The sequence below is a fragment of the Thalia democratica genome, chromosome 6 (genome assembly GCF_965202585.1).
Source record: "Thalia democratica chromosome 6, ktThaDemo2.hap1.1, whole genome shotgun sequence".
In the NCBI taxonomy this organism is placed as follows: domain Eukaryota; kingdom Metazoa; phylum Chordata; class Thaliacea; order Salpida; family Salpidae; genus Thalia; species Thalia democratica.
In genome coordinates, this window is record NC_139170.1 from 6,153,754 (window position 1) to 6,166,374 (window position 12,621).

General features: G+C 24.6%; 1 non-coding gene across 1 annotated transcript; it reads left to right on the forward strand.

Annotated features, from left to right (window-relative positions):
- Nucleotides 1-11,393: 11,393 nt before the first annotated feature.
- Nucleotides 11,394-11,475, forward strand: Trnam-cau (transfer RNA methionine (anticodon CAU)). Its single transcript has one exon. It is a non-coding gene; the product is annotated as a tRNA-Met (tRNA).
- The last annotated feature ends 1,146 nt before the right edge of the window (nt 11,476-12,621 follow it).

The window sequence follows — 12,621 nt, forward strand, 5'->3', positions numbered from 1 at the left end:
ACTTTTACTTCAAACACTTTAAAGAAATCTTTTAGTTCTCAGAATAGTTTTAATGACTGTAGTGTAATTTACTAATTGTAATTTTTTCTTGTTTTTTTACACTTAGTGTACTTTTTGATAATGATGATATTTCAACTAGGTATTTAAGCTTGATTAACACCTATTTATTAGCTTTTTCAACTTTTAATAAACTTAAGCTGGTTTGATACAACTCAGACATTTTTGCTTTCTAAGAGGTAACTATGTAAAATATTAACTACTAATAAGATACTTTATTAAAGTATTCAAGAACTAATTATGTTAAATAATTTGTTCTAGCTTTCTGGAATACAAAAAGGTATTGATTTTATTAGTTTAACTAATTACTAAACATTTTTATGAAAGTAAACTATTTAACACGCAAAAAATTTTTGTGAAGTAAATATTAAAAGAAATATGAAAAAAAGGTTGATAATATAATAAATTTAACCCTTAAATTGTCTTTCAAGTTTGGTTTTTATAGAGAGATAGGTTGTAAGTAAAATTACATAAGTATTAAGTTTAACTTATTATGTGCATATGAAAGTACTTAGTTTATTAATACTTAAGTATATTAGTCAACGTTAATTCTATTCTAATAAAATAAATATTAATTTAAAAAGGCGTTCTGTGTGTAGATTAAATTCATTTAAGATATTAAGGTAAATAAAAGTAAAACTTTTCTCTAGTGTGGCTAAAACTAAAAGATTATTCAAATGTCACTAAAACTAAAACTGCGGCCCGCGAAGACTTTGGAAGCTTGAAATTTGGCCCGCAACCACCAACTACCTGCCGACCCCTGCCTTAGGGGTTTATTCCAAAAGTAGCTTATTCAGCATTTAATATTATACCTGGAAACCATCCTAGTTAAAACTTGTAACAATCATTGAACACCCATAGTCGAATTCGACCAGTATAAGTGTTTAAATTACGCTTCTCTAGTGAAGTATTGTGCTAAAATAATTTAAAATCTTGGTAAAAATAAACATTTTTAATACATATGTTGTTGATAATATGCCAAGTAAAATTCTCCGTGCCGCGTGGGTGAGAACAACTATCTGGGAGGCCGCCGATACAATTGAAATTTTTTGTTATAAATTCTTTTATTTGTTGCATAATGAGCAATGGTTTTTAATATTTTGCTAAAACTTTATTTAAGTAGAATTGAATTTATTTTACGATGAAGCGGTTTAAAAAAAGTTTTTGAAAGCATTTATAACATTAATTTAACTGTTCAAAATATAGGTTTAATCGTTTGCTAATAAAAGTAAATATATTCCAGTGAAGTAACTTCACTGGAATATAAATAAAAACAAATTATACAGTAATCTTCCTTTATTGTACCAACATATGATTCTGTGTGTTAACGAATCAACATACTTCAACTGGGTTATGTAAAAAATAATTACTGTAATGAAAAAATAGAAGCATAGAATAACGTGGATGTATACATATTTTTCATTAAGATAAAATAATTTCCACAGATAATAGTTAATAATATATGTATACATCCACTTTATTCTATGCTTCTATTATTTCATTACAGTAATTATTTTTTACATAACCCAGTTGAAGTGTGTTGATTCGTCAACACACAGAAACATATGTTGGTACAATAAAGGAAGATTACTGTACAATTTGTTTTTATAACATTAATTTATAAATTTTCAATATATTCTATATATATTATAAAAATTAGTTTTCATCAATTCATAAAAATACATAACCAACCAGATAACTATTTGTCGGTATATTTTCATAACCACTTAATACAAGTAATTACTGTTTGTCATATTTTCGCACAAACTTAACGTAAGTAACCATACTTTCTCATATCAATTTCACCATGTTTTCACAGGTACCATTAATAAATTGTTTTTCATCATATTTACACAGAAACTTAACTTTCATTTCTTATTTTCACAGGTATTTATTTCTTTTCTTAATTTCACAGGTACTTATTCTCTCCATATTTTCACAGGTACGTTACAAAGCAGCTGCTGAGTTTTGATCTGCTCTTGTGGACGCGAGAATAACTTCCTTACCATAGATAAATTGGCTGGTACGGACCCGCGCGAGATAGAAATGCCACCGACAATTTTCGGCAACAATCTGCGAGAGTCGATACCAAATTACTGATGCAATTCAACCAAGTATGTTGTTGAAATGATAAATTTGTTTGTATTTTGTGGTGTTAAAATGGTGGTTATTTTGTTTTCTTTCAAACAATACAAATGAGACTCAATTTTTCAGGACAAAATATATTTCATGCTTCTTTCGTCAGTTGTATACTAAGCAATAAAAATGAAATTTCAAATTTATCTTATTTAGTGAAAATGCAATCAACGTAATTAACAATACATAAGTACTTCTAATTACAATGCAACTAATAAAACAGACCAACAACTTATAAAACAATTTAAGAAAACAACGAAACAGTATAATCAAAATCTTTATGTTTACACAACTTAGGTTTTCTTAACAAAATACAAATAGCTTCAAGTTTAATTAAATCAGAAATGTGAAAACAATTTTTATAAGTTTAGTATTATAATAATATAGGTTTTACTAAACTATATAAGCTAGTTTTGAAATTTTATTTTTATTGCCTAGTATACAACTGACGAAAGAAGCATGAAATATATTTTGTTCTAAAAAATTGAGTCTTATTTATATTGTTTGAAAGAGTATATTATAGTGTCAAAAATGTTTAACTATTTATTTTGTTTTGACAAGTTTTTTACATTATTTGACACCCAAAAAATTTGCTTTTAGTAAAACTATACTCTGGTATGGTAACATGACAATTTAAATTCTAACAAAGACTTTTATAGTACCAAGTATCTTAAAGTAATTTAAATTAAAAGAAAAAGAAAGAAGTTATAATGTAGGTTTTTATAATTCTAATGGTAAAATAAAAATATTTACATTAGAACCATCTGAAATATAAAAGATTTTATCTTGATCCATCCCTATAATATAAGGCAAATCAATATTTTTTTAAGTATTAGTTTATTTCAAGTTATGCGTTTAAACTTTTTGTTCTCTTATAATGGTTATTAAAAGTACGTAGTGTATAATTTATGTTTTATTTTGAATCATTATGAAGAATAAAATATAAATATTTTTATAATTTTTTTTGAAACTAACACTCGAGTATATTAGTCAGCCACGTGCAAATATTATGTTGGTAAAACTCGTGGTTTTATTTGGGTAGGTCTTTTTATGTGTACTATTTTATGGGCACTATTTTATGTGTAGAATTGCTGCATTCAATTTTTGATGTGATGTCATCAAAATTATGTGTAGTATTTAGATGTTGCTGCAATTAAGTTGCTGCAATTAAATGAAAAATAAATTACTGTCCAGGCCTTATTTAAATATTATAGATAGTTTTGAAGTTTTAAATTTATAAACAAACAAATAAAAAATAACTTGAATACACATAAACCAATAGTTTGATTTATTTGTACATTTATTTAAATTATATTTTGTAAACTAACAGAAGTATAGGCTAGACTTATTAAAAGATTATGGATATTTTTTCATTTAAGATTTAATAAAGAAAAAAAACTTGAATACATTTAAACCAATTGTTTGATATAAAATTATATTTATGTAACTTATATTTTTTATACTAACAGAAGTAATGGCTTGGCATATTATAAATATTTTCAAAGAAAATTTTATTTAAGATTTTATAAACAAAAAAAGAAAAAAAAATTGCACACACATAAACCAATTGTTTGATTTGTAGTTTTATATATGTAATTTATATTTAGTAAACTTATAAAAGTAGTGGTTTGCTCTTATGTGTACTATTTTATGGGCACTATTTTATGTTTAGAATTGCTTCAATTAATTTTGACCATAGTTTTATATGACTTCATTTAAATTATGGGTAGTATTTAGATGTTGCTGTAATTGAATAAAAATAAAATACAGTCCTGACCTTATATAAATACTATGGATAGTTTTTGTAGTTTTAAATTTATAAACAAACAAATAAAAAAAAAACTTGAATACACATAAACCAATAGTTTGATTTAGTTGTACAACTATTTTAATTGTATTTTGTAAACTAACAGAAGTAGTGGCTAGACTTATTAAAATATTATGGATAATTTTTTTTAAAGATTTAATAAAGAAAAAAAAAAGCTTGATTACACTTTAACCAATTGTTTGATTTAATAGTATATTTATATAATTTATATTTTTTTTACTACCAGAAGTAATGGCTTGGCATATTATAAATATTTTGGATATTTCTTTATTTAAGATTTTATAAGCAAAATTTAAATTTAACACACATAAATCAATTGTTTAATTTATAGTTGTATATATGTAATTTACATTTAGTAAACTTATAGAAGTAGTGGTTTGGCCTTATGTGTACTATTTTATGGGCACTCTTTTATGTGTAGAATTGCTTCAATTAACTTATGTGGTTTCATTTAAATTATTGGTAGTATTTAGATGTTGCTGCAATTAAGTAAAAATAAGGTACTGTCTACTTTTAAATCAAACAATTGATTTAAGTGTATTCAAGCTTTTTTTATTAAATATTACATAAAAAAACTATCCATAATCTTTTAATAAGTCTATCCACTACTTCTGTTAGTTTACAAAATACAATTTAAATAAATGTACAAATAAATCAAATTATTGGTTTATGTTTATCCAAGTTATACTTTATTTGTTTTTTTATGAACTTAAAACTACAAAAACTATCCATAATATTTATATAAGATCTAGACAGTATTTTATTTTTCATTTAATTTCAGCAACTTAATTGCAGCTACATCTCAATACTACCCATAATTTGAATATAATCACATCAAATTATGGGCATAATTGATTGAAGCAATTCTACACATAAAATTGTGCCCATAAAGTAGTACACATAAGGTCGAACCTCTACTCTATAAGTTTACTAAATACAAATTACGTATATACAATTATAAATCAAACAATTTTAGATTTAAACCAAACAGTTTATGTGTTCAAGTTTAATTTATAAATTTTGTTTATAAAATCTTAAAAAAAAAAAAAAAAATTACTTATTATATGACTAGCCATTAATTCTGTTAGTATAAAAACAATAAATTACATAGATATACATATAAATCAAACAACTTGTTTAAGTGTATTCAAGTTTTTTTTTTCTTTATTAAAAATTACTTAAAAAAATCTATCCATAATCTTTTATAAGTCTAGCCACTACTTCTGTCAGTTTAAAAAATATAACTCAAATAAATGTAAAAACAAATCATACTATTGGTTTATGTTTATTCAAGTTATATTTTATTTGTTTGTTTACAAACTTAAAACTACAAAAACTATCCATAATATTTATATAAGGCCTGGACAGTAATTTATTTTTCATTTAATTGCAGCAACTTAATTGCAGCAACATCTAAATACTACACATAATTTTTGATGACATCACATCAAAAATTGAATGCAGCAATTCTACACATAAAATAGTGCCCATAAAATAGTACACATAAAAGGTCCTACCGGTTTTATTTTTTTGATAATCTTGTTAGTATTTGTTCAGCTTAATTAACTAGTTTTTTTTTAATATTTCCCCACAGTCAAAACGGCAAATGTTATTTTATTCAAAGAATAACTATAAAAATTCTTGCTTATATACACAATCACTAATTAGACATTTTTGCTTTAGTCTAAAAGCTAATATTATTAATAGATTTGTTATTATCATTCATACGTATATATAATGCATGATAAGTATATATCAATCAAATACATAAGCTAAAATGCAAAGTTTTCCGAATTTTAGCAACATATTATTTGTAGACTTTGAAAAAAAAAATTTAATTGATTATAGAGATTTTTGCCAATTTTTAAGTAAAGTATCAATTTAAAAAATAGATTGTATCAACTACGAATAAAAATCTCTCACAAACCTACGTCATATACTAAAAACACAACCAATCGCTGCAAAAAGTAGTTAAAAAAATTGTAAATCTAGTGCGTGTTGTATACGCCTCTTCCGAAATTTCAAATAGCTTTTTAGTAGCTGTAACTTGACATAATATTTTCATATACTTTGTTTAACCTCAATTTTTAGTAAAGTATCTTTTATAAAAAGTTGATTCAAAAACCTATCTAAAACGAGAGATTATAAACACGGGTGTATATTTAATTTCAATACAGAGTAAGTATATGGGGTTAAGTATAAATGAGCTCTTAAATATGTGGTCTCCAGTTAATTGAACTAATCTGCCTGTCTTACTTACTGGTAGCTTACAATGCTTAGGTTACAAATAATATGTATTACTAAAGTAATTTATTCTTAAGTTATAAATGATAACACATTTAGAATCCTTGTAAATTATTTTATTAATAAAATTTAAAACTCTTTGAAATAAACTGTTATAAATCACTTCATAAGTAAAATCTATAAAAAGTATAACAGTAAAGAGACTAACAGTCTTGACGAAACAATCGTTACACAAAATAACTCACTGCGGTGTATTCTTTGATCGATGTTCTTAAGTTCGTAGCTACCTCACTAGACGGTAACCTCATTTGATGATGCGATTATCTCAACTTAGCGACACACTAGAGAGCAGGATGTAAAATTAAACGCATATTTAAAAAAACAAAGGCCTTCCCCTTACAGATTAAAAATTTTTTATATATAATTTTTGTAAATGTGTAATTTTTTACAGTTAATACATAAGTTTATATATGAAAATGTATTTTGTTTTGTTTTTTGTGCATACTAAATTATATTTGATCAAAGAGGACTATTTGTTTGTAACTTTTTACTATGTTATGTTTGATTTTTTAATTTTTATTGAAGGTAATTTGTTTGTTTCTTTTTTTGTGTTTATTGTTTAAGCGGCTCAGATTTTAATGCTCGAGTCCATCTCCGCACACTAAACTCCAATAGTAATAGTAATAAGAAAAATAAAATACTGCCCTAATGTAAGACTAATGAGTAACAGTGATAAAAAAGTATATATATTTAATATTAATAAGGAAGAAAAAAGTCACTGACCAAGGGTTAGGGTTAAAAGTGATAGTTGAAAGAGATAATAAAAAAATTACCTGTGCAATAGTGACCCTTTGCAAATTACAATAAAATCAAAAGCATGTATATAATTTTTTTATAGCTATTCATGTAAATAACAATTTATCTCTGAAAACACTACGTCATATAAAAAAACACAATCAATAGCTTCAACAACTAATATATGACCTTTTAAGATTTATTAAATATAAATTTCTATTATACTCCATATCCTGCAATTGAATAATTTCAAACAGCTTTCTAGTAGCTGTAACTTTTCTAAATATATAACTAACCGCGCAATAATGCTAGTGGTGAACAGACAGATCACTTATAACTCAAGTTGCAAGCTTTTAATTCTGTAGCTTAATTTGAATCTTTCAGTTTAACCTATGCTAAATCGTTTGATGCAGTTTTTGAGATTTTAGCATTGTTTTATGTTTACATTTTTATATAAAAAACTTAATCAATCAAAACATCTTTTCAGCTGTAGATTCGAGTTGAATTGCACTTTGCTGAACAACAAAACAAAAGTTATACAAAAAACAATAAAACACTATGACGTAATTATTGAATATTGTAGAGTACAACAATTTTGCACTGAATATTTGTACTCTACAATATTTAATAATTATGTCATATTGCTTTTTATATTTTTTCGCATAACATTTGTATAATATTTATTCTTTCAAGACTTTATTATGCAAACTAAGTTTCGGTCAAAGACTTCGTCAGTGCCTATATAAAAGAATAGATATTATTTAACTTTTCAAAAATTTGATACCTCTTTATATGTTTTATAAAAACCAAAACAAATAATAACTTTTGTATTATTGTTTAGCAAAGTGCAATTCACTTCGAACAGCTAATGATTATTATTTCATTTTTATGAAAAATATGTTCTGTTATTTTTAAACTCGATTTTTTTCAATAAATTACTGTAAAGTCCTTCAACGAGGGCTCTGTGGAAAGTGATTCAGTTTATATAATTACAATATTTTCCATATACATTTATAGGGTAGCTGTCTAAATTGCACGAGTGCAAAAAATTGCACAGAGATACTTTTGCACGAAGACACTTTTGCACAGAGACAATTTTGCACGTGTTATTTTTTTTTCAAATTTAAATTAATTTTATTGTTTATTCTTTTTACTATTACTGTTGCCCCTAACCCTTACACTCGGTCGGTAGCTTTTTTTTTTAATTAATTTCAGGGTTCGTGCGCGTCAGGCTAAGTCAGGCTAAAACAGTTTTTTATTTAAAAATTTGAGAATATCAGTTTTTCTCATTTCAGAATCTTAAAAATTTTTGATTAAAAAAAATTGAGAAATCTTTTTAAGATTAAATTGAGATGTGAATTTATTTCCAAATTAAGATTTAGTTATTAAAGACAAAATCAGTCAGTATTTGTAAAAATAAATGCTTAAAAACAGTTTGTTGAATCTCTAAAAAATTTTAAGAAACTTCATTATTTTTTTTGAGTAGATAATATACGTCATAATTATGAAAATTCATTAAAAAACTACAGTTTAAACATTACAGTTTAGTTCAACAACTTAGCTGTTTGTTTGAATTTTAATACTCGTGTAAGTGTTTCATTTTAAATTTTAATAAAACACAACATTGCACGTCGTTTTATTATAAATCTTATGATTATAATATTTTTACTTGTACTTAATTAAATTGTACAATTGTGTTTAATAATATATATAAAATTTCTACACTACTAATACATTAAATATAACACTTATTACTGAATTTGTTATGTTAAGGGTATAGGAGGGGTTAATCACCTTTTTCACAATTTATTCTTATTTTATTGAGTTATAAGTAAGCTATGAGTTGCTTTTTGCAGATTTTTAATGCTCAAAATATTTTTGAGATAAAGCTGATTAAAGTCGTAGACTATAAAGTACTAATCAAGACCCCCCAATACCTAAAATGACTTCAAAAGGGGATTTTCCTTACTTTGTAAAATTGTCAGGCTAAATTGGTCCTAGTCAGGCTAAATGAAAAAAATTTCGCGCACGAACCCTGTAATTTATTCTACTTTTAAAATGTTATTGGTTATTTTTATTATCAATGTTTACCCTAATCCTTACCCTCGGTCAGTAATTTTTCTTTCTTTTATTTATTTTTTTTTTTGTATTTTTTTATTTGCGTGCAAAAATGTAGCCAGTACAAAATTTTCTTTGTGCAATTTTGTGCCCTCGTGCAATTTTGTCTTTGTGCAATTTAGACCTGTTTTCACATTTAAATATATAAACAATTTATATAAACTGGCAAAAGTTCATATAACTTCGGTGAGTAACTATATATAAGAACAGATAATTAAAAGAGATAAAGATGAAATTTAATCTTTATATCTTTCAATTATCTGTCCTAATATATAGTTACTCACCGAAGTTATATGAATTTTTGCCAGTTTATTGTCGATCAGGGGCGTGTCTAGACTTTTTTCAAAGGGGGTTCACAATTTTTTTTAGTTCTTCATTTCCCGCTTAATTACGCATTTCTTAGGTATGCACTGCAAGTTAAGTACGCAATATTTAACCAAAAAAGTTTTTGTTTAAAATGCTTTTTTCTGCTTAGAAATAAGAAAAAACATGTAAGTAGTAATGAGAAACTATTATATATTTTTATTTATTAAACTGTACTAAATTTAGATAAATTAAAACTAAAAGAGCCGGAAAAAATTTATTTATAATAAAAAAAAATTTATAAGTAATTTAACTAAAAGTATTTAAATTTTACTAAAAAAATGAGTAATTACCTAGGATGATGTCGCACCAATATCAAGCTGAATTTATATTAAATTATAGTTATAGGCTTAAAACTTATATTTTGTAAATACATAAATAAAAATTATTTATTATAAACCAATAAAAGTTAAATATTTAACTCCTTTTTATTTTAAAACAAAGCAAATGATACATAACTTATATACATTACTATACTGTAAAATTAAATCAATTAAGTATTTTAGTTTATAACAAATGAATTTAATTTTAACTATGTATTTATATAGCTTGATTAAAACGAAGTATAATTTTAGATCAAACATACAAGCCAAACATTTTAAGCCTAAAATCATGGTTCACAAAATACAATATAATTTCAGCTTGATATTGGTGCGACATCATCTTAGGTAATTACCAAAAAATGTTTAGACTTTTACAACTAAATTAAAAAATCTTAAAATTATAATTAAAAGTTTGCCTGATGGTGCAGTAATTCTAATAATGATTTTGAAATCTCTCTGAGTTAAAAATTTCAAAAAATCAAGAACAAAATTTGTGGCTAACACATATACAAAAATAAAACAACTTAAATAAAAAAATATTAAAATAGCAATAAATTATAAAAGAATAAATTGTCAGGTTTAAAGATAATTTTAAAACTTTATAAATTGAACTTTTCAAGGTTTAAACCCAGTTGGTTTACACATAAACAAAACATATAAATTTTAAAGTACAAAAGCTTCACACAACATTATTATATACAACCAAATAAATTTTAGTGATTATATTGGACATTTTTAAAGTAAAATTGTACTTACTAGTTCAAAAACAATACTGTATTAAAAGTTATTTATACTAATTAACAATTTTTAGTGGGAACTATGAGCATCATAGTAAAAAGTTTCCTAGAAAGAAAATGCTACTTTATAACTTTTACCTATTATGACGTCACAATTGAAATTTATCTAAAATCTATTTCAGCTGGGCAAAAAAGAGCCATTTTTGTTAAGGAAACTTTTTTATCTTTCAGTGTTATAAATTCAACATTCATTATTCAAAGTTTATCAAATAACCAAAACAAAGTCAGTAAACAACGTTTTTAATGATATTCTAAGATTTTTTTGTTTGTTTTTTCTTTTCTTTTTTTCATGGGGTTCACAGGAAACAGGAAACCAGTCAAAACACGCCCCTGTTGTCGATTGGTAAATTAATTTTGCACAAGTCGTTTTGCATGATTTTTATAGTTTCAAAATTACGTCATAATCTTATTATGCTAAATTTTTTAACTTTCATTTGTGTGTTTTGTTTTGTGCTTTATTTTAAACTTGTTTTGAAGCTGATGAGTGCATATGCACGAAACTCGAGTCATTTGAGTTTTACATCTTCAAATAAACCTTTATATATATATATAGAATTGAATTATTTAACTTAATAAATTAAATTTTTCACACTGAGCCCACCTTGAGGGCTTTATTATTAAAAAGATGCAAAACTCAAAGGACTCAAGTTTCGTGACTATGGACTCATCAGCTTTAAATAAACCTTTATATATATATATTTAGCATATATATATATACACATACCATCAGCTGGCAGGATGGCCGAGTGGTCTAAGGCGCTGCGTTCATGTCTCAGTCTACATGTAGGCGCGGGTTCAAATCCCGCTCCTGTCACTTTTTAAACAATTTGTTTTGGTTGTAGCATTGTTTTCTTTAAGTAATAATTTTCTTTTTTTATATATTGTTTTTTTTTTGTCATGCATATCAAGACAACTTATTAAACATGATAAAAATGTCCTTAAAACACGATATAACTTAAAAGTTTTATTTTAAGCATTGATATACAAATATTGTTAATAAAATAGGTGTTACAGTTTTCGTGATTTATCTGTAGATATTATGCATTAAAATAACTTTATATATTAAACAGCTTCATTTGTAAACCTAGTCATAATAAGTGCTATAAATAAGTTAGTGCTGCTGTAGCTTAGATTTTGTTAGTTTTAATATCAACAATATTTTTTTGATAAACTTTTTCAAAAAACTTCCGTGTCAACACTAAGCAATAAAATTAATTAAGAAATTTTAATTCAAGTATAGCATTTAAATTTTTAAAAAACTTATAAATTATACTATAAAGTTTTGTTCTATTAACCTGAGAACTTTGTATTAGGTATTTATGTTTTGTGTAAATAAAACTTGACGTAATGCAGTATTTAATTGGTTTATTTTTATTTTTAAATGGTTTATGTTTGTTTCTAGAAATATTTTTGTGTAAACTTTGAAACCTTTATATTTAAACTTCGACTTCAAAGGAAAGTAATACTTAGATAAGTTCTAAAGTGTAAGTAATATTTTGTTATACAATTTAGAGTTGTAACATTTTTTAAATTTTGCTTTAAAAAATTTAGTAAGAGATTGTACAAATGAAACCTATATTTAAACTAAAACTAATGTAGTTTTTATTCAAATTATAATTAAAAGTTTCCTGAAGTAGTTAGAAACTTTAAATTAAAAACATACAGATAATTTTTTGTAGTTCGCGCAACTTATAAACTTTAATTTTTGAGTTTTACTATAGATAAAGATATTATGATAGACTAAGATTTGAAATTTTTTCGAAGCTTGAACAGTCTATCAAACTAGTTATTTGTTCAGTTTGAACTAATTAAACTCATATATTTGTAATAGTGTGAAAGTTTGAAAATATAGTACAAATTTAATCTTTAGAAAACTTAAAATAAAAGTAGTATTTAGTATTTCAGTTGTTGTCCTTTAGTTTAAAAGTTGTATTTAGTTTAAGGAGTATTTGCGTCAATT